Source organism: Apteryx mantelli, chromosome 4 (assembly GCF_036417845.1).
Source record: "Apteryx mantelli isolate bAptMan1 chromosome 4, bAptMan1.hap1, whole genome shotgun sequence".
Classification (NCBI taxonomy): Eukaryota; Metazoa; Chordata; class Aves; order Apterygiformes; family Apterygidae; genus Apteryx; species Apteryx mantelli.
The window spans coordinates 59,947,398-59,960,438 of NC_089981.1; positions in this window are offsets into that span (position 1 = coordinate 59,947,398).

The window sequence follows — 13,041 nt, forward strand, 5'->3', positions numbered from 1 at the left end:
CATCTTTGTCTATATCCTAGCATGATAATCTGAATTTTTTAGACTGCCTTATGAAAAACCATTTTCTTTACTAAATCTGAAGTATATGGCAGTGTTTGGCCTCTACAACATATTATTTCATGATGAATAACTGTTCCTAGACCATCAAAGTGTAAAATTAATATTCACTGGGTCAAATTTATTCCTTCAGCTAATTCATAGAGTTTCCAGGGAATCAGAAAGGATGAATTTGATCTGTCATCATGACTACTGAAAGAGAACACTTCCTTTTCTTATCAACACATTCTTTTTGCAGGTGTGTAGATGGTGCATGTTATGGTTCTTACCCATATGTTTCTCATCTTTTAAGATACAATGCATTTGTGCTTGGAGTTGCCATTTTTCGTGCTGAGTTGAGTGTTACTGATGCCTAGCCAAAATTCTGGTGATCTTATATTGCAGAATAGGGTTTAATACACCTGAGTACATTATTAATAATTTGTCCTTTACTGTTTTTCATTTGATGTGATTTAGAAAATACGAAGAATTAAATACTTTCACTGAATGCCTACAGCAATAACTTTTTTGGTTTTTTTCAATCTTATGAGCATGGTAACAATGAAAAGCCACTATTACTTCTACTTACAGGCTGCTTTGAATGGAGAAAAGATGGGAAGGGAATCTCTTGATGGTACCTCTAGCCATGTCTTTGTGATATTTTAAAACAGTCTCTGTATTTGATCTCTAGGACACTCCACGTAGATCTTTGAGATGCAGAGGTCTGCCTGTTTGGAGTGTGCAAGTCTTGTCATGTTATACTTGCCCTGGTTTTCTCTGTGTATTTTATCTGCCTTTGGTGCGACTTGTGACAACTATTGAGCGATCAAGATGGTTGAGCCTTCCTTAAGAAGGCCTTGTTACTGCTGTGGGGACAGATGCACTGAGTTGAAGAGCACTTCTGGCTGCTCAAGGGACCAGCAGACTTAAATAGTGTAGCTTGTATTTTCTCCAGCATTTATAGTATCACAATGTATGTGTTTTTACACTATATCCCTGTAAGATATCTCTCTTCAGTTTTTCATTTATGAAGCAGAAAGCAAACTAGCCATTCTCATCTTTTCCTGCAGTGTTCTCAGCTTTGCCATTCATGAGAGAATTGTCAGGGACTCCTGAGTCACTCTTGCAGGGTTTTATGGAATTAAAAAAAGAAAATGTATGGAGTGGTAAGTTATATGAGTTGAAATTGTTTGGTCAGATGACACCAAGAGAGATGAGCTGGTGAAGCATCTGTGGAAAAAATCGAGTTGCTATTAAATTACAGGTAGCATGGTTTCTCCTTTAAGGTTCTACTGTTGGTACTTGGCAGTGATAACTGTGTTTCTGCAGTGACTGCCTTTACTGAATCATACGAATACCGGGCAAGCATTAGAAATGAAGAAGACATCAAGAGACTTACCTCGGAGAAGTAATGTACTTTGAACAACTGCCTTTTGAAGTACTTGGATGAAATTATTAAAGATGGAATGTAGCAAACAAATTACAAAGAATGAAATATCCATAGTTCATAATTGAAGTATCACATATCTATCTATCTATACACACACACACATATAATATCCATACATATTCTTCAGTAAATTAGATGTTGACAGTAGTGCTTCTAAGATAGTAAAATTGTAACAGGTGGCCAGCCTGCTACAGATAATTGGTACTTACAGTCAAGATTTTAAGTTTTGAAAACTGAATGTAAGCAAATGTAGCTAATTTTGTTATCCCATCTCTGCATTGTCTAGTCTAATTTTGTTATGCTGTGTGGTCACTGGAATAAGACTGCTTTATGTCCTTTATTTAGCTCTGTTAGAGGTAAAAAAGCTTCCTTATCCTTTCACATATGACAGCTTGCTGCATTGCTTCTTCTCTTGATATTTCTGTTTGACTTAATTAGTCTTAAAGTCAAAACATACAATTTGTAACATGATCATAGTACTAGTTTCTTGTAAAGCATCCTGGGACCCACAAAAAATTTATAAGTCTGTCAGTATTCCTATGTCCCATTTAGTCTGCACTTTTTTGTATGCACTTATCTTCTCTTTTGGTTGGAAGTAGTCTTTTTGGTCTATGTGTATGCAGGACCTAGGGCAGTGTGACCCTTTTCTGTGTCTGGAGATTGGAATTGCTAGGTCACAGAAATCATTGTGATCCTTTTTCCATACCCTAACCTGTAAATTGAGGTCTCATTTTAAAAAGGATTGTTGGAAAGAGCAGTTAGGAGCCTGTGTAAAAATGGTGAAGGATAAGCGTGAAGAGTTCTTAGCGTGTCAGTGAGGTGAAGACACCTGGATTGGGCTTCCTTCCCATGCTAGGGGTTTGTTTTAGAGTTTGCCTTCCAGTGATGGTGTAGAGGAAGGAGGAGATGGGCAAGCTCTTCCCTATTTCCTTCTCTTTAATGTCAAGGGCCAGCTCTGCTCTTGCAGAGGCTGAGGCTCAAAATGGCTTATGTCTGATGTGGAGTTTCATCCTGTGAGAGGGGGGTTGTGGATTAGTATGCGGCCTTCAACAGCAATTGGTACAGCTAAACAACAGAGACATACATGCCAAGTGTCTTCAGACTACTCATCGGCATGCCTGTCTCTTAAGCATATTGCCCTGAGAGCCTTTTTCTTCTGTTGTGGATTTTTTTAATATAAATGGTTTTAATTAATATTACTCCCATAATCTGCAGTTCTAGGCCATCCTTCCGCCTCTTCGTACATGGCCAGGTTTGTTTACCAGGATACAAAGCCTCCCTAGCCTAAGGTACTTCTAGGCAAGTAGAAACCAAGCTCTGTTCTCCTTGGGCTTGTACATGGTGCTATCAAGGCTTTGTGTGTTTTTTTTTTTTTTCTCCTCTCCTCTTTCAAAGAGGTAGTTACCAAGGAAAATGAGAGCTGCACTATCATCTGTCAGAGGTGTGTTTTTATAGCTTGATAGTGGGACAGTGCAGTGAATGCCCAGATCATTGTATGAGGATGTGTAAAGACATGAATCCTGCTGGAATAGTTGGAAAGATTGTCTCTGGCAGAGTAATTGAATTGTGGAACAAATTATCCCCTTAATCATGGCTGTGTTTCCTCTTTGAAGGGAACTAATTTGTTTTTCTCCAGAAGTGAGGCAAACTGGTGTGCACGTAGTGCAGTCTGTCAGAGCTCAGGACCCAGCAGGAAAATGAGCAAACAATTTAACACTAGCGACACACTAAAAGAGCTTGTAGAGATCTATTCATATTCTAGTCTTCAAAGTATCTGGAGGAACTAGGTGCTTCTGCTTTTCTCACGAGACCATGTGCTTCTCCTCCCATAAACTGAGAGGCAGGGCCTTACAACTCCTCTTGAACTTAGATGTCTGCCCCAATACTGGCTTTCCACCTGAAACATTGGCTGTAACATGTTTTTTAAAGCTACTGATCTGTAAATAACTATTAACCAGAGTCTGATTTCCTGAGGGTTGTTTTTTTTGGTTGTGTTTTTTTGCTGTTGTTTTTTGTTTTTAACTCTTGTGGGACACAGCAGAGCTGCGAAATTAGAGTTCCCTCGATATGAATGAAGGGATTCTGCTGCAGGGCGTTCTCGGGTGGCAGTAGCTGGCTTTAGATCTCACCTCTTATCCTTTGCACTACAAGAATGTAGGTTTGTTAACCTACATATAGGAGTGGCCTGAAGTGAATTTCTACAGGCATTTGTCTTTGTTCATTAATTTATGGGACAGGTGCCAGAGCCCTAGAATGGCAAAATTTCTTCAGAAATATAAAGGAAAAAACTAGCTTACAATTTCTGAGGCTGATTTGTCTCTCCCCTTTCACCCTCCCCCCTCCTCTTCTTCTGATGCACTAGTTAAGGAAGCCTACAGCTATTCTTGCACTGAGCACTAGTACAAAGTATGTTCCCAGCTCATTTGGATGATAAATGTCTCTCTATACTGAATTGTCCACTAAAAAAGCAACATATAAGCAATTGCTTTCTTGCAGATAAATGTTGCATGCATAATTATCAACTGAAGTGGAGGACTGCTAGAAAGTGTGCCAAATATCAACACGCAGGACATGAGACTAGTTTAGCTCATCAGTAGGAAACTAAGAAAGAATGGGAATTTTAAGAGCTTAGAAAATTTAAACTAAATTGAAGGAAATATTTATGATGAGTGGTTTCTTCCCTTCCAGTGCTTTCAGTGGCTGAGCAGAAGTGCAGTTGCAGCCTAGCCTGCTTGTTCAGTCTGTCTTGACTACTGCATTGTCATAATATGAAGATATTTCCAACACATTATTTCTAGTGTTGCAGCAGTCTTAAGTGCCATCCAGTCATATCCTTGACGAGGAGACACTGGAGATACTTTGCACCAGTCTTTTCCTTGCAATGAAAAAATTAAGAGCTTTTGAAGAAATGTCTGCTTACAAGAAGTCTTTTCTAGTATTTACCTCTGTGAAATTGAGAAAGCGCTGGGAGTTTCTGTATTGTGAACTGGCCCCTACTTGCTCTCTGTAAAAGACATCCTGCTGTGCAGTTCTTGCAAATGCACTGTGGGTAGCTGGTGCCTTGTTTCTAGGCAGGGCAGAGGCTCGAATGCAGCAGTATCCCTGAAAACTGGAGTGTGGTACGTTGCTGTGTATTGTCGTCTTTAAATACTGTAGAGAGAAAGATGATTTTGCTTACATAACTCCTTCCCCTCTGTTTTTGAGAATATTTTAAACCTGGTCTTATATCCCTATTAAATTCTTTCTTTATGTCTATCAGTTTAGAAAACAATCCTCTTGTTTTACATCAGCAATGTTTGTATTTGTCCTTTACATCAAGGGACTTCAAGGAGTCGAGGAAGACCTGCAAATCCTGCAAATTTTCCTTGATACTTCTGAAATGTATGAGTATGTTTTATGGTTTAAAAAACAAAAAACAACAACAAAAAAAAATCCAGAGAAAACAAAAAGGAAAGTTGTATAACATTGAGAATAATAATAGAGAAATAAATAAATATAAAATAGAGACCAAATATGGAAATGGATAAGAATTAGAATTAAGGTAAAAGTCTTAAAAGGAAAAAGAGCTTAGTTTTTAAATAACGTGAAGATCCACCTAAAGTTGCAAATGTGAACCACTTCAGAGAGGGAAATGTCTGCAGGTGTTAACATAGGGGTTCTAGCTCAAGATACTGCAATATGCAAGTGGGTTTTCTTGACTTCTGTCTATAGCTGACTTCTGTATTTAAATTTTTGTGCTTGTTTAATCAAAACAAATGCTCATTAGGTTTTAAAATTTACACAGGTATTGAGATATAACAAGTCTTGGCCTGCAAGAGGTATTAGAAAGATAAATATTATCCTGGAACATAAGAATGTTGGCCTTGGCCATTCTTGTATCTCTGCGTATTTTTCTATACTGTTCTTCAAAACCTATGAAACACATTCCACAGCTTTCTCAGTATCTTATTTCAGTTGTTCAGTATCTGTACTGGAAGAAAGACTTTCCTGATAACTAAGCTAAATCTTCTTTACTGCAAGATAAACTGATTTCTTCTAGTTCTATTGCAAGTGGACATGGTGAATATTTGATCACTGTCCTTTAGATGTTGGCAGACTGTTATGTCCCATTCCTTTCCCACTGCTTTCCACAGTTGTCCTTTCCTTGACTAGGTAAAACATTATTTGAAGCTTTTTTTTTTACAGGTTGTATTTATAAACCTTTCAGGATTTTTGTTGCTTTTTGTGGTCTTTCTTTTATAGGAATATACTGTAATGTTGGTGGTCCAACCTGGACACAGTCTTGACCACTCTACTAGTGCAGAGTATAACAGTACAAAATCTTCTATATCTTATAAATAATGCATAAGGCTGATTAGTTCCATGGCCTCTACACTATAAATTCCAAACTTTATTACCAGCGCATACTTTTAAAATGGTACCACTCAAACTGTGAAAGTGATTTACAGAGCTGAAGCTCACAAGAGCCAAGTGCTTCTATTAGGCAGATCAGTGTGTGTTTCCATGCGCTTGGGACCCACCACTTCAGCTCCTCGGGGAGTAACGGGCACCTTCTCAGGGCATGCTGGGGTGACAAGGGGAACCTGCTGCATTAGGAGCTCTGGGATTCTGTCCTTCAAAGAAGTCAAGAAGCATTCATTGTTATCGTTAGTCACTCCTGAGATACTAGCTATTAAATCATACTAGAGCTCTGTGATCCAACATTGTCATTGCAGAAGGATGATAGGGAAAACAAAAGGCACAATGAACTTGGATAAAAGGAAAGACAGTCTTTCAAAATGGTTACTGCATTAAGTGGTGAAGAACATAAAATGCTCTTTTCAAAGCATATATACTTCATGCAGATGTGCTGTTTTCCTCAATTATCATGCTTGCTTCTTAAAAAATATTAAAATGGCTTCTTTCAGTGAGGATTCTAGGATTAAGATTTTTTTTTTCTTTAGTGGGTGCTTCTAACATACACAGGAGCAATATAGTTGGTGACATAAGTTAGACATCTTCACTGGCTTCTGTATTACTCTGATGTATTCAAAATGTTAAAATACTTCCTGTTATTCAGAGTACCTAGTTAACACTTTATAACTCTTTATTCTAAAATTGAAAGAAATGAAGATTTTCTTGCAGCATTTTTGACTTTGTCTGCAATGAGATTTTTGCTGTTCTATAAATAATGCAAATATCTTTGGCAGTGAATCCTGTAATAAAGATCTCATTTAGTACATGCTAATTTAAGATTTAATGTGATGTTTCCAGAGGTTTGTTGACTATTAAATTTATGGCTGCCTTCCTTAGTTCCAAAGGCTAGATTAAAAAAAAACCCTTTAATTCATGACAGAAATACCACTGTCTGAAGGTATGTGATCTGGCTTTTCAAACACAAAGCTCTCTTGCTTTCATTCTTCTCACTTTCCACTCTGCTCTTCATTACATTCATAGGAAGCTAAATCCACAGCACTGCAGCATGACTTGCTGTTGCAGTTCTGAGCAATAGAGACCATTAATCAAGTTCAGCTGATTTCTGACTGCAATATCAATATCCTTCCCTTCAGGCTTTATTGTTGACAGTGTATTCCAAAATATTGAAGCAGCAGTTTCTTAAATGACAAAGCAATCAACTTATAGTAAATCTGTAAAAGGTAGTAACATAGGATATTTTTCTTAAAACAATCTTATTAGGAAGCATATTTCTCTAATGTTCTTCATGATATATTTATAGATACAGGTACACATATATGATATGACATAGAATACACTGTATACTGTTCTAGAAATGCAGTACATTGTGGCATGAACGTGAGGGTTTTATTGACAAAAGTTTGAGATAACCACAGGACTATTGGTTGCAAACATGCTGCTGAAAACAATAATGTGTACACCATACACAATGTAGAAATAGATTTATTTTTCCCAAGCTAGCAGGTGTGGGTGTTGTTGAGGTACTAATGCAAGGTGTGTTTGTTCTCTTTCTACCCAAATTATGTCATGAGTATTCAAGAAAAACATTATTAAGGTATGTCTGAGAAGCAAGAGGGAATTTATTAGGGTATTGACCATGTTATCAAAGACCATGTGTGTTGCTGTCAATCTAGCAACTCTGTGTTACCACCTAAGGGTGCACCGGGACCCTCAGATCCCAGGGCCATGAAGCACAGACTTCAATATGAGGGATACTAAGATGGCGTTTATTGTATGCTGCACGTGTCCTTATATACCGCAACGCTTCGTCTATGCCCCCTGCCTGCTTGTCACATCGCGTGATCTTCCGTTCGCCTAGTCCCCGCTCGGGATTGGATATCACCCACACATGTGTTTCTGAGGTTGGACTGGTACAGCAGGGTCACCAGTGCACTCAGGGTTAGACCATTTACTTCCATCACACAGCTTTGAGTAAGAACTCAAATAATTTCATTGTAATAGTGACATGTGAATGCTTTTGGCTAGCAAAGGCCTTGCTGCGAATGTGGTTTGCATAAGCTGAACTCGTAAGGGTTCCCCCTTCTTTCATGATGAATGGTTTTGGGGAGCTGTTGACTAGAAATATGGACATAATATTATTCATTTGGCCAGGTTATCCTATTCTCACCAGCTGTTCCCTGCTGGGTCTCAGCAGCAAGGTGGCCCTGAGCCAGTGTGGGTTAATGTGCACTCTGTGGGGACACGGGACAAGGCACTGTGAGGGCTGCTGGGTTTCCATCTGCAGGCACAGTCCTGCGTGCGGCATGCGAGGAAGCTGGTGCTTCACCGAGGGAGTCACAGCTGGGCTTCGGGGCTCGGTAAAAGTTTCTTTTTAATAATGAAACAGCCAAAAAGAATGCAAATAACTAGGCAAGCAAAAACCAAACCCCACAATGTTCCTGTTGAAAGATAGGAGATGACTTCTCTTTTGTTTTAGCCTACTTTTCTTTAGAAAATATCATAACTTTTTCAATGGAACAATAAGATTTTGCAAATATTTCACTACACGGCCTTTCATTATAATGCTTTCAAAGGGAAATGTTAATTTCTTTAAAATACTTGCTTGATTGTTGATCTATGAGATTTTCTCCCTTTAATTTATTATTTTTAAAAAACATACCTGTCTGAACCTCTCCTTCCTGACTTTCTTTACTCTCCTGGTCACTTACTAGTTGTTTATCACTTATTTTCGTGCTTGTTTAAAATACTTCAGCCAGTTTTGACGTTCCTTCTCTTAACGAGACTTTTGCATATTTTGACTTTGCACTTCGTGTCAGGACAATCAATAGTTCCAGACCTTAAATCATATTGTTTTGTTGTTTTTCTCCATATTCTCTACAAATTGTCAAATTCCTTTAGCATATTCAAGTGTGTCCTAGTTACTCTGCCTCACCACCGGGACACTATCTTCTAACTCTGATAGGCTACTCTGCTACATGCAGTTAAAAATACTGTTTGCTCTTCCCTATAAATGCACCAAGGAAGTGTAGAGAGCTTGGAAGTCCCTGAGACATTTCCTGAAACTGCCATGTTTGCAAATTCTGTGCATTGATCCAAATCTTGTGCATACCATCCCTACCACCAGCTTCTCTTCTGACACTGAATTATACGTTGGAGTGATCCTCACACTATCTTTTCAATCCAGACGCCTGCCTGCTTGTTCTCCTTCCATCTTGCTGCATTTTTGGGGGAGCACAAGTGGCGAGTACCTATTGAAATTGGTTCTTCTGCTTAGCAATGCCGATTGACAACGGCAACAGCAAATGAAGCAGAGCTCTTGCAGACTTTTCGCACGTATGATGTTTGCCACATCATACAAATTCCTTTTCTTGCAGGCACTCAACTGTCACTCTTTTGAGGTGAAGATTTGTATTGGCTGCCAGCCGCCAGCTGTAAAATATTTGCTAGGGGACAGGCTACACCTGAGTCTGTGCTTCAGGAGAGAAGTGTGCAAGAAGACAGCCGAGAAGTTCACCAGAGACAGCTAAGGACCAGGAGGTCACATAGCCCCAATTGCATACGTTGTATAGGAAGGCAGGTAGGATGCCTTCTCTCGAAGGTTCAATATCATCACTCAAATTTCCAGGTGAACATCTGGGCTCTGGCATGCTGCCAGCCCCTGTCAGCAGAGCGGCAGAGGGCTGCGAGAGTGCCTCCAGAGAACTGACCTTGGCAGGGTTCGCGCACCTAAATCCCTTTCTTCACTTTTCCCCTGTGGTCATAACACTTTACTGAATATTTCGCTCATATTTTATCTCTGTGCTTTGGATTACTTTCTCACAGATGGGTTACTTTTTGTATTTTTCCTGACTAGAAATCTCTATTTGGCCAATATTGTAACGTTTCTGAATCTCTTTTCTCAGTTATGGTGAAGTTCATGAGATTTATTATCACCTGCAAATTTGACCAACATGCTGCTCTCTTCTTGGTGAGCTCTTTCAATTAATCAATATAGCTGTTTAACAGAATTGGACTAATACAAGTCTCTGGGACGCCTTCTTGTGATAAAGTATTCAGTTTGATGTTGTCATTTATCATTATCCTTTGTTTATGCTTCCACACTGGTCATTTGTGTGACTTGCATAGCTAAACCAGCCCTCAATTAAAGACTCCAGAATGACTGTATTGAATGTTTTATTAATATTTCATCAGAGACATTTATAGCATTCTCTTCATCTCTGATGTTCATTTGTAGAAAAAACCTGCTAACATGGCATCATCTCAGATTTACTATTGAGCGACTCTGTCTCCCAGTGTGGGCAATTTCTGCGCAGCCAGTGTACAGAGCCCTGTCATTAAGTGAAGTTGTACTGATTTCTCCCTTTACCATCAATAAACCCAGTAAAATACCGGATAACATGGCACTATTTTATGGGTATTAATGAACAATTTTGGTGGGGTTCACTTCTTTGATTCTCATATTTCATTGGTGTTCAGCATATTTTCAGTTTTTAATCATGATTTGATGTTCTTGTGAGATCCCATTTAGCTACTCTAGATCAACGATCCTATCTAGAATTTAGAGTTAATTCATTCACTTTTATGGAAGGATGGGCAATAGTCCTGCTCACACTAAAATAACTTTTTCTTGCCATTAACATAGCTAGGCAAAGTCTAATCCTTCAAACAATGTAGGAACTTAGTACTGTACTTTCACTTCTCAGAGCAGTAGCATTTCTACCCTTCTTCTAAAACAACATATGGAACTTCATCCAGCTCTATCCTCTTCCAGATTTTCCCTTGTTCCTGAGTTTTATTCTAAGCATTATTTTTGAATGTGGGTAAAGCCAGAGAATTAAATATTTTCATGTTTTCAAAATAATTGCTCTTCTCTGGCAAACAAAAGTCTTTGCTTGAGCAAAGCTGTCTTTTTAAAGTCTATCTGTTCATGGTCAGAAAATGAGCATATATAGTGATTAGGACATAAAACACAGAACTCACAGCATTAATACTGATTCCTGTGTTTGCTGTTGTCTCTAGGCATCCTTACCGTGCCTATAGTTCTTCAGGTATACATTGTAAAGAAAGCAACTCTTCTACTAGTAGCTTACAGATATTGTGGGAAATTTGCTACTGATACTTTAAATAATTACCTTTATGAAAACAAATATTAACTTGCTACTGCTACTTTATTCTGTCTGCAAAGCAGTGGAGGCACATACTTTACCAAAATATCTCTGGCTATTTTGTACGCTGGGTTGAGTAGCGGCCCTACTGTAAGCCCTGACTATCCCTGTTCAATAGACTACATAACAAATAATAATCTTTATCTTGGAAAAGTCTTGGGAAAGGTTTTATTTCTATATTTCATACAGTAGGTTTGACCTTTCTGCTTAAAAAAAAAAAAAAAAAAAGTGTTGTGAGCTATCGGAAAGCATTCAAGTTCACCATTGAACCTTACAGCACAGCAAATATATAGGAACAGAAAAATAAAGGCTTAATGCATCAGGCCTGCATGATGGACAGACTGTCTCTGCCCATTACATCTCTTTTAACCAGATGTGAATTGTATTATGGCTAGAATAATGGTCACATGTGCTGGAGGCTAATCTCTAGAATCAGAAAGCCGTTTGTTTTATTATTCTTAAGGCTCTTACCCTGCAGGAACCTGCTGTGATTCAAAAGTGTAAGTAGACAGGCTGATGCTGATGAAAGTAAATACTGCAGAAAACTGTTTATAAAGAGAAGCCTAACTGATACGTCTGACCACATTATTTCTGTTTAGAAGATTTCCAATGTTGCCTAAGTGCAATTCACCACAGGTAATTGAAATTAATATTATTGTTTTTGTTTTGTTGTTGCAGACATTTAGTTACTGCTGCTTTGTGTCTACGTGTACATATTTGCTACACGTTGAAATGATTTGAATATTTCGACTTCCAATAGGTTAAAATATTTAACATCTAAAAAATTACCAAGTCATTGCTGTTTTCCTTTCTGTCCCTGCTCTAATGCATGTTATGTACATAAATATTAATGGCAGTATAGATTCAAAGTCTAATTTTAAAAGGAGTGATTAAAGCAGCCTGCACTAGGAGCACTACTGGAGGTAGGACAAGAAAGTTCCAAATTGTCTCAAGAGGAGAACAGATCCGGACACAACTCCTCTGTGTCCTAAATAAGCATTTAGTCATTTAATTACTAGGCAAAATTGAAAAAAAACAACTTGGCCTCCTGGTTGTGCTTTATGAGCAATAGCTGTCGGAGACACCAAAATCCAGGAATGGGCTCAAGCCTGTGACCTCCAGGTAGAGACAACACTTCAATTTAGTCTGTATTTTTTCTGCCAGTGTTGTGTTTTTTGTAGATCTCCTTTTAATTACCAAATCTCTCCAGGCACCATAATGGAAGTCTAAATCCCAGTTAAAGGCTGTGCATTGAACTAGACTGTGAAGTGCCTAAAAATAGGTGCTCTGACAGCTGGCTGTGGATCTAACTTTGGTTAATGAAGGGCTTTTTTCAGGCCTCTGAAAATAAGCGTGAAGGTTTACTTTGGGACAACTGTCGCTGTAACTCTTCCTGTCCTGCTCCATCCACGTGTCTAAGTTGTTTGTGATTCAGGGGCTTACGCTTTAGGTTAAAATGTAACATTTTAAGGAGAACTATCACTCATTTCCATATGCTTTAAAACCATATTGTAATCCACAGCCCTTTGGGAGCTGATTCACAAACAGCCTGAAAATCCATGCAGTGGAGATAGAGAGATGTAAGCTTGTCATTTGAGCCAAGTAACACGTTCTCCATGGATGATCAAATCCTTCAGTTAAAGTAAGGATTGTGGTGCATGTGTTCCCTTGTGTACTTGCAGCACATTTGGAAAATTGTCCATTTAAAGACTAAATCGTTGTTAAAAGGTGCTCCTTTTGGAGAGTACTGCTTGCTTTGAAGCAAACTAATTGCCTCGCAAACAGCCACCTCTGGTGTGTTACAGAGTCAGGAGAGATGGACTGCGGGGAAACTTTTACTCTCTGTTCAGCTGTCATCTGGCAAAAGCAGTTTGTATATGCTGACATGTCAGTACAACGCTAGGAATGTATCTTATATTTTTCACAAGTTATTTTTACTGCTTTGGTGTTGGTTTTGTGACAAGAAGCAGGCAG